Source organism: Diceros bicornis, chromosome 37 (assembly GCF_020826845.1).
Source record: "Diceros bicornis minor isolate mBicDic1 chromosome 37, mDicBic1.mat.cur, whole genome shotgun sequence".
NCBI classification, from domain to species: domain Eukaryota; kingdom Metazoa; phylum Chordata; class Mammalia; order Perissodactyla; family Rhinocerotidae; genus Diceros; species Diceros bicornis.
In genome coordinates this window covers 292,740-301,839 of record NC_080776.1, presented here as the reverse complement: position 1 = coordinate 301,839, position 9,100 = coordinate 292,740, and positions in this window count along the sequence as shown.

Here is a 9,100-nt window from a genome sequence, read left to right as displayed (position 1 = left end):
TACTTATCGTCATTTTGTGAATTCTTTTCTGGTTGTTTTTGCAGTTCTTCCTGATTCCTTTCTTTTTCTCTTGATCACTTCCCTTGTGATTTGATAATTTTCTTTAGTGTTATGTTTGTGTTCCTTTCTCTTTATTTTTTGTGCATCTATTTATGTTTTTGATTTCTGGTTACCACGTGTTTTAAGTATAACAATCTATGTACATACCAGTCTATTTTAAGTCGATGATCCCTTAAGTTCAAGCACATTCAAAAACCACTACATTTTTACTCTCCACCATTTTATGTTTTTGATGTCATATTTTACATGTTTTCATTTTATGTATTCCTTAACTAATTATTGTAGTTATGTATGATTTTATTACTTTTGTCTTTTAATCTTCAAATTAGCTATATAGATGTTTAATCCACTACCTTTACTATATTTACTACCTTTTCCATTACCAGTAAGATTTCTCCTTTCATAATTTTTATTTCTAGTTATGACATTATCTTTTCCATTTAAAGAAGTCACTTTAACATTTCCTGTAAGGCCGTTTTAGTGGTGATGAACTCCTTTAGCTTTTGCCTATCTGGGAAACTATATCTTCTTCAATTCTGAAGAAAACCTTGCTAGGTAGAATATTTGTGCTTATAAGTTTTTTCTTTCAACACTTTGAATATATTATGCCATCCCATTCTGGTCTAAAAAGTTTCTGTTGCAAAATCAGGTGATATTGCCTTAAGGGGATTCTCTTATATGTAACTAACTGTTTTTGTCTTGTTGCTTTTAAGCTTTTTTCTCTTTAACTTTAGACATTTTAATTATAATGTGTCTTGGTATAAGTCTCCTTGAGTTATCTTATTTGAGACTTTCTTTGCTTAGTGGACTTGAATGTCTGTTTCTTTTGCCAGGTTGGGGAAGATTTCAGCCATTATTTCTTCTAATAGGTTTTCTATCCCTTTCTGTCTCTTCTCCTTCTGGGACTCCTATAATGCAAATATTAATCCACTTGACATTGTCCCAGAGGTGCCTTAAGCTATCCTAATTTTTTATTTTATTTTTTTGCTATTCCAGTTGGATGATTTCAACTATTCTGTCTTCTAGATTGCTGATTCCTTCTTCAGTGTCATCTAATCTGCCGTTGATATCCTCAAATGTATTTTTCATTTCAGTTATTCTATTCTTCAGCTATGATTAGTTCTTTTTATACTTTCTATCTTTTTGTTGAAGGTATCACTGTCTTCATCAATTCTTCTCATGAGTTTGGTGAGCATCTTTATGACCATTACTATTTATCTGGTAAATTTACTTATCTCTGTTTTATTTAGTTCTTTTTCTTATGTTTTGTTTTCTTCTTTTATTTGGAACATATTCCTTTGTCTCCTCATTTTTCCCAGCTGTCTGTGTTTGTTTCTATGTATTAGATAGATCAACTATGTCTTCCAGTCTTGAAGGGGTTTTATTATGTAGAAGGTGTCTTGTGGGGACTAATAGCTCAAATCCTCCCAGTCACCAGAGCCAGGTGTGTCCTCTATGTAGGCTCTATGTGACCTCCTGTTGTGCCTGGGCCACAGTTGTTCTGGGCATGCTGGTGTATGAGGTTGGCCTCCCCTGGGTAAGAGTTGCTTTGGAGGGGCTTCGTTGTCAGCCATGGCCATCTGCCAGGTAGAGCAGTCTAAGAACCACTTTGGAGGAACATCAACCAGGGAAGATCCACAGGGAAATGCCAGGATGGGGTGACTGGTGCAACAAAGATGAATGGAGAGTGTCAAATATGCTGCCCACAAGGTCTGGGTCATCTAGATAGAAGGAGCATAAAAAAGGCACCCACCAGCACATTTGTTTCTGGAGAAAGTTTAAACAGGTCCCTGATCCTCAGGCACATGCCTTAAAATTAGTCAATTAATCTCCTTTACATATAACTGAGGCATTTTTCAAACTGCTGCCTCTGCACTGGGGCTCAGAGGCCGTGGGTTTGTGCATGTGCTTTTAAAGAGTGGAGTCTTGGTTTCTCATGGCATTCTGGCTCTCCCCGATATAAGTTCTATTGGTTTTCAAAGTCAGATGTTTAGGAGGATTGTCTTCCTGAGGCAGGTCCCCTGGGGTGGGAAGCTTGATGTGTGTCTCAGGCCCCTGACTCATCTGAGAGGATCTCTGTGGTTATGGGCTATGATATCCTTCCTACCGTGGGTCACACTGCCAGGGGTGTTCATCCTGACTAGACCACATCTCCACCCCTCCTACCCATCTTGATGTGTTTTTCTTTACATCCTCAGTTGTGAAAAATTTGTTCTGCTAGTCTTCAGGTCATTCTCAGCAATAGCTGTTCTATATGTAGTTGTGGTTTTGATGTGTCTGTGGGAGAAGATGAGCTTAGAATTTTCCTTCTCCACCATCTTGATCCTTTCTCTGCCCCTTCTATGTATTTTTTATAGAAACTGCTCATCATATTTTTAACTACCCAAATATATTTTGGTTTTATGAATGAACACTTCTATATGTCCTATTTTTGCTTTAATTTATATCTTTTTTTAATATTTTTAATAAGTAATTTCTCTATGGTTAATTCTTCTTCCTGTTCCAAGTATTTTTCTACCAAATTTCACAATTTTGTTTATTTGGGGCTGAATATCATGAAAGGCAATCTTGAATATCTGGCCATTCTTCTCTGTCCACATATGTGAGTTAGACGCTCAATGGAAGTTCTGAGGAGAGAGAAGATTTTTTAAAATATAGCCAGCATATGTATCAAGTGGGGACACTATTTGATTGTGAGAAATTTAAAATATTAGGTAGGGTCTGTGGCTCTCTTCTCTTCAGCTGACCATCTTTTATGGACAGAAAATTTCAATCTCTTTTCTAGGGGTCATTAGCATGGCTTCCAGTAATACCAAGCAAATGGGAATGAATTGGAGCTCCAGTTCAGCATGTTGATTATTAATACAGTTCTTTTGTCAATTTGGTCATCTGTCCGTAGCTGTCACTGTTAATCCCTCTGGTTCAAAGCCTCTAAAGAGAAGCTTTGTGTTTCCTTAAGATACTACCAGCCATCTAAACCTGAATCTCTTCATGTATTCTCCAAAATTGACACAGCACAAATAAAAGCAATAAAACCGCCCAAATTTTATGTCAGTATATATATGAACATCTTAAATTAGCAAAGTCAGTTTTAGGCACACACTGGAAATGAATGTCAGTAATAAACAATACAGAAAACAGAAGATTGTTGTGAGTTACAGAGTTTCTGATTCAATGTAGTGATCAGAATTCAAAGATAGTCCCTAATGACCCATGTCCTAGCATAATCTCCTTCTTTTAGTTTGATTATGACTGGTTATCACCCCCATGATTAGGTTATGTCAAAACTGAAAGGATTTTGCAGGTGTAATTAAGGTTGACTTAATTCAACCGTAAGTCTCCTTTTCAGTTACTTTCAATTATATATATATAATTTTTTAGGTCTGTCTTATAAATGAAAACATTTGTAATTATAATATTAGTTGCCTAGGAGATATCAAGCCTGACTGTTATGTATTAACAAACTGGTTATAACCACATCCAACAGATAAAGTAACATAGGCTTCCAGTAACCTAGTAAGCCATTTACCACTGGACTCAAGTGGACATTTTTGATCAGTTAAGTTAATGATACTTGATTTAACAAACTATGTATAAACCTAGTGACATATTTCATCATATCCAGAATGCTAGTTTCCAATCCTTAATTAGCATAACCACAGAAATCTTTTTCTAGAACTTCAAAATCCATGATTTTTTCTTCGTTGTGAAACAGTACATGAATTTATTTATTGGTGTCTTCCCTTTCCTTTTAAGTTAATGGACTCAGATATACACTTAACTTTGGAAATATTTGTTTTATTTTTTATCTGTCTTCTAAGATTTTGACCTTTCCAAAAATATTTTAAATGGAAATATAATCCATTGTATGAAAAAATGTGGTTTAAAGGAAAGATATGTATGCTTTATATCACACCTCCCAGGTTATCTGATTCTAAGCTTTCATTTTTTTGAGCTATTTTACAACTTGGTCCATTTAACCACATATCTCCAGCCAATAAAGTTAAAGTAAAGTTAACTTTGGTAAAATGAAAGATTTATTGGTTAAACTCTTGTCTTTATGGAAAGAAAGTAGCTAATATCTGATATTTTACCTCTAGTTTCTCTTTAGTCATCCCGAAAATACCATTCAAACTATACTTTAAAAGAACTAGAAATTCTTGTAAAATTAAACAAGAGATATAAATGTAATTAATTATTTTGTCAGAATGTTTATCTTTTCATAGGATTACTTCATCTCTCTAGAATCTGGCAATTATTGAGTAATTTTATAAAATCATCTTTAGTCTCAGGACATTAGGTTTGCAGTACTTTTATTACAATAAGTCTAAGTGTGGGATAGATGTATCTGGAAATACAGATGAATCCTCTCTACATACTAATATGAGAAACAGTCATCAAATGAAGATAGTATATAGAAGAATATAGTTTAGGCCAATTCAAATGTGTTAGAAAAGATGACCTTCGGACATTTAAGGATGTTTTTACACCTGCCCACTGTAGTGACTTGAATGTGAAGCAACCAGACAGTGGAACATATTCTGTCTCTGGGTCTGGTACCTCAAATGCCATCACTAAGTCTCCTTCTCATGTTCCTGGAGTTCTTCATGGCTTTCTGCATACTGCATATTTGTGTAAAAGTTTTACTGACTATTTCCTGAGAGAAGTATCATTTTACTGAATGACTCATTGGTTCAATATTTTCCTCAAGACTTTGCATTGAGCAGAGTGCCCCAATGGCTGTCATGGCCTCTAATTTTACTTACTCCCACTGTGGTATTTAAGCTTTGAGTCCCACAGTCTGCATATGTCAGGTTTGCTTTTTCTGGGTGCATTGTTCAATATCTTTAACAGTGTATTTACTGTTTAATTCCACGGAAATGGATTGTTCATTGCTCTCATAGGTGAGAATCAATCAACTGTGTGTGACACTCCTTTTGGCAGGAAAGTGTGGAACAAAACACAGTGTAATACAACTTCATAGCTCGTGCCTCATTTTTCTATGCAAATGCTTATGTCTTCTGCGGACATGATATCTTTGACGTTCAGTCATAATAAAAGAGCAAAGCTATAAGCATTGGTGCCAAAGAGAAGGCTATAACTACAATATTGCAGTTGTGGCAAGTCAGGAGAGACTTTCAAAGTCTATTTTCCTCAAGCAGTGTATGGAAAAAAAATGGGAAGGATGGGTGGAATTGAAAAGGAAGGGCTTAGAATAATCAAATGTTTGGAATAAAAGGGCACAGGATTTAGATTTTCAAACTGGGAAAGAAAGCTGTGACAAAAAAAAGATTTAAATGAGCCAAAGTATTGTGAGAATTTGAAGCCAACATATACTGATCAGTTGATCCACGCTTTACATTTATCAAATACAAAATAGGGACAAAATAAGCTAAAGAATGCGACATATTTCTTGTTCTTTGGACTGATAAAACCCCCAAATAATAATTATATGAAACAATACAAATGACTTGTTTTTCTCCATTACTGTTTCCCAAGAAGTATAACTTATATGCTCTATAGTTTGTAACAAGCTTCTTCAGTGATTTCAGTATCTAAAATAAACACACACAGAAATGTATGACATCTATATGTAAACACAGATATATACACACATGTATGTACATATATTATGTATATATATTTTACCTGTGTGTGGAGTATGTGGGTGGAGTCACAGATCAAATAGATATGTAAGGATATACACATTTTTTAGAAGGAGAAGATTTAAACTAATGCTATGTAAAATATTCCACACAAGGTTAATTGGAATCCAGGTTTTCCTATGGCCAGGATAGGGGTAGACTCAATGAAAACGTTCAGTGGGAATGATGCCCACACTCACACTTGGAGAAGAAAGTAAGTCAAAGATCAGAGGTGGCAGAAATTTTTATCTCGCCATCTGACTCCATAACTTTGTAGACTGCTAGCAGTAGAGTCCTGCTTGATTGTTGGCCTCTCAGGAAACCTAAAATGTTCATACTCTATATTTTCTATGAAGACTATGGGAACTTTGTTCATCCAGCAGACACATTTTCTGCCAGAACTGATGATATAATTGGTGATATCACTCCTAAGGGGGCAAACATTGTCCTAAGAGTTTAGGAATATCTCAGTTACTGCAATAGTTTTTGGCCCTCCAAAGGCTCTAGTACATAAACAGATAGACAGTATATTATATCTGTGGTATTAAAAATTTGGGGGGAGGTGGAGTGATCTGAAAAATTTAAAGGCTCTTTAAGGGCAGTGATAATTAAAAATAGATTGAGAAATATGTGTTAGACAACAAAGGAAAGTATAAAATATTGTACATGACAAGGTTTTATTAATTTCCATTGATGGGGTTCGGGACATACTACCCCAAAATATGGCACTTTGTTATATTGAATATCTTAAGCTGAAAGAGTTTGAGAAAATGACAAAAACAAGAAAGTCACTCTGACCTCCTCTCCCTCACCTTTTTTCTCTGAAAGCAGGAGAGAAATCTCCCATGTAAAGGTACCCTCCCTGTACCAGGCCCAAAATGTTGTCACTTATGCTAAGCCCTAAGTCATCAAACCTAGACTTAATTACAGTTTCAGCTCCCACAGAAATGGAATCTTAAACCACTCAATCAGGAATCACCTGATCAGCACTAGTTACATAATTTGCCTGGTGGATCCCTGCCTTCCCCCAAAGGAAGGTAGCTTTGCAATAACCAACCCACTTTTTTGCCAGTGTAACTACCTTTTTCCTGCATCCTTTTACCTATAAAAGTTTTTTATTTTATACAGCTCCTCTGGGCTCCTTTTTATCTGCTACATTGGTTGCTGCATAATTCTAATTGATTTTTGCACAAATAAACTCAAAAATTTTAATACGCCTCAGCTTACTTTTTAACGTACCAGAGACAGGGAATTTGAGGCTGAGAAGGCGATATAAACAAGCCTTGTTTCTTCTTCACCATTTTACAATCTCTAGCCCAAATCCCTTTGTCTCGTCAATTCTTCACAAGTATTGTTTCTTTGTCTAAAATATATAAAAGTTTCCTGCTCTGGTCACTTCTTCGGGTCTTCATTGTCTGGTGAAGTCTCCTGTGTACATTCAATTAAATTCGCATGCTTTTCTCCTGTTAATCTGTCTTTGTCAGTTTAATTTTCAGAGCCAGCCAGGGTTCCTAAGAGGGTTGAGAAGAACTTTTTACTCCCCTACACAAGTTTCCATATACTGAGAAATATTTAGATGATTCACCAGAGAGTATTGATGGTGGAAGGAGGAAACATAATTCTGGTTAAAATGAAACAAAATTACAACCTTCCTAGTTTTTTTTTACATTCTGGAGCCTGCAGGAGTTACTAGGACTTGGCCTTGCTGGGTCTGACAGTTAAACTGACAAAGACAGGTTAATGGGAGAAAAGCATGCAAAATTATTTAATATAAGTTTTACATGATACAGGACATTTCATAAGGAAATGAAGACCTAAAGAAACAAACCCATGTGTTTTTATGCTAGGCTTGATGAAGAGTGGACAGTCATGGAGGAACATGATAAGTTACGGAGTATGAAGTAATTGTAGTAAATTGGGGAAAACTTAACAAGTCTTGTTTGTTAGGATTATTCTTGGGGTCCCTTTGTCTTTTGAGATAAGGATGCTCCCTTCCTCCAGGTATGGAGAGGGCGCCTCTCACATGAGGGCTTTATGACCTGTTTCAGGGGAGATAGTGGATGGAAGGTCATTCTTCCCTCTTCTGCTGTTCTCTCAAAATCCTTCAGCTTAAATTATTCAATATGCCAATGCCATATTTTGGGGTAGCATTTCCTGAACCCCATCAGACTGCTCAGGGCTTCCTATAAGTAGTATAGCCAAGTGGCTATACTATTGCATTCCCATTCTCCCAGGAACTGGATATTAAAATCTCTGAGACTTAATTTTCTCACTTGTAAAATGGATGTGATATTTCTTACCTCAATATCTTTCTCGAAGATTCAATGACTAAATACAGGTGAAACTCTAAGAGTGGCAGCCACATACCAAGCCTCCCAAACATGCTATTATTAATAATGTAGAAAAAAGTTGTATTTCAATAGAAGCTATGCGTTATCTACGGCATACCCTCTGGCTATCAGGTTCTAGTCTCCTTTCCTTGGGTTTGAGCTATTTTGTACTTTTTATAAGTTGTAAGCTACTGATAGATATGAAAACTATGCCATGTCTAGTAGAGATTTAATTGACTTTCCTCCTCCCAGTGGAAAATCCAGTTTTGCTTCATTTGCAGTTCAGCTCAATATTCCTCTACTCAGTAAATTTATACTGGCTTGACTTTTCCATTAAGCTGGTTATAGCATCTGCCTAATTGCCTCAGATCCTACGGCTAAAACCAATCTTTGAACATGAGTTAACTTTTATATTGTATGAGTCATGATTTTAGCTTTTCCTGAAAATTGCCTGCTAATAATATGCGTGATAGAAGTGGCATTTGTATAAGAGGAAGCCTTGGCAGAAGTAAAAAAAAAAAAAAAGAAAGAAAAAGACTTGACTAGAGCAGTAGAAAGAGAGATTAAGAAGAAGAAGAGAAAATAAAGATAAGACACTAAATAAAATGTGGTGGCTATTCAAGGATGAGGAACACACAGAGGATCAAGAGAGGAAGGGAGGACACAAAGAAAAAGCAATATTTATGAAGCAATAATCAGAACAGAAAATCATTCACATAAGGAAGAGCACCATTCTATTCTAGTCTGCTCTGCCTCACATTTTGACACTTACTTTTATCTTAATGTTTTAACATGGTGTAGCAAAAATTCCTGTGAAGCCAAATGCACTGGACAACTGAGGAGATGACTTCATCCAGGCTATTGCAATAGAGAGAACATTCCTCAATGAGTGTGAAATAATGAAAATAAAACAATTTTGTAATGAGTTTGATGTTCTTTATTCAAGGGAAAACAATCCCTAGGTTAGGGGAGTACAGTACCTCACAAGCAGTGAAGCACTGGTCTGAGAGTTGTTTGGGCAACAACGAGTTTTATAGAGCATTAGAAGCAGCAACACAGAAACAG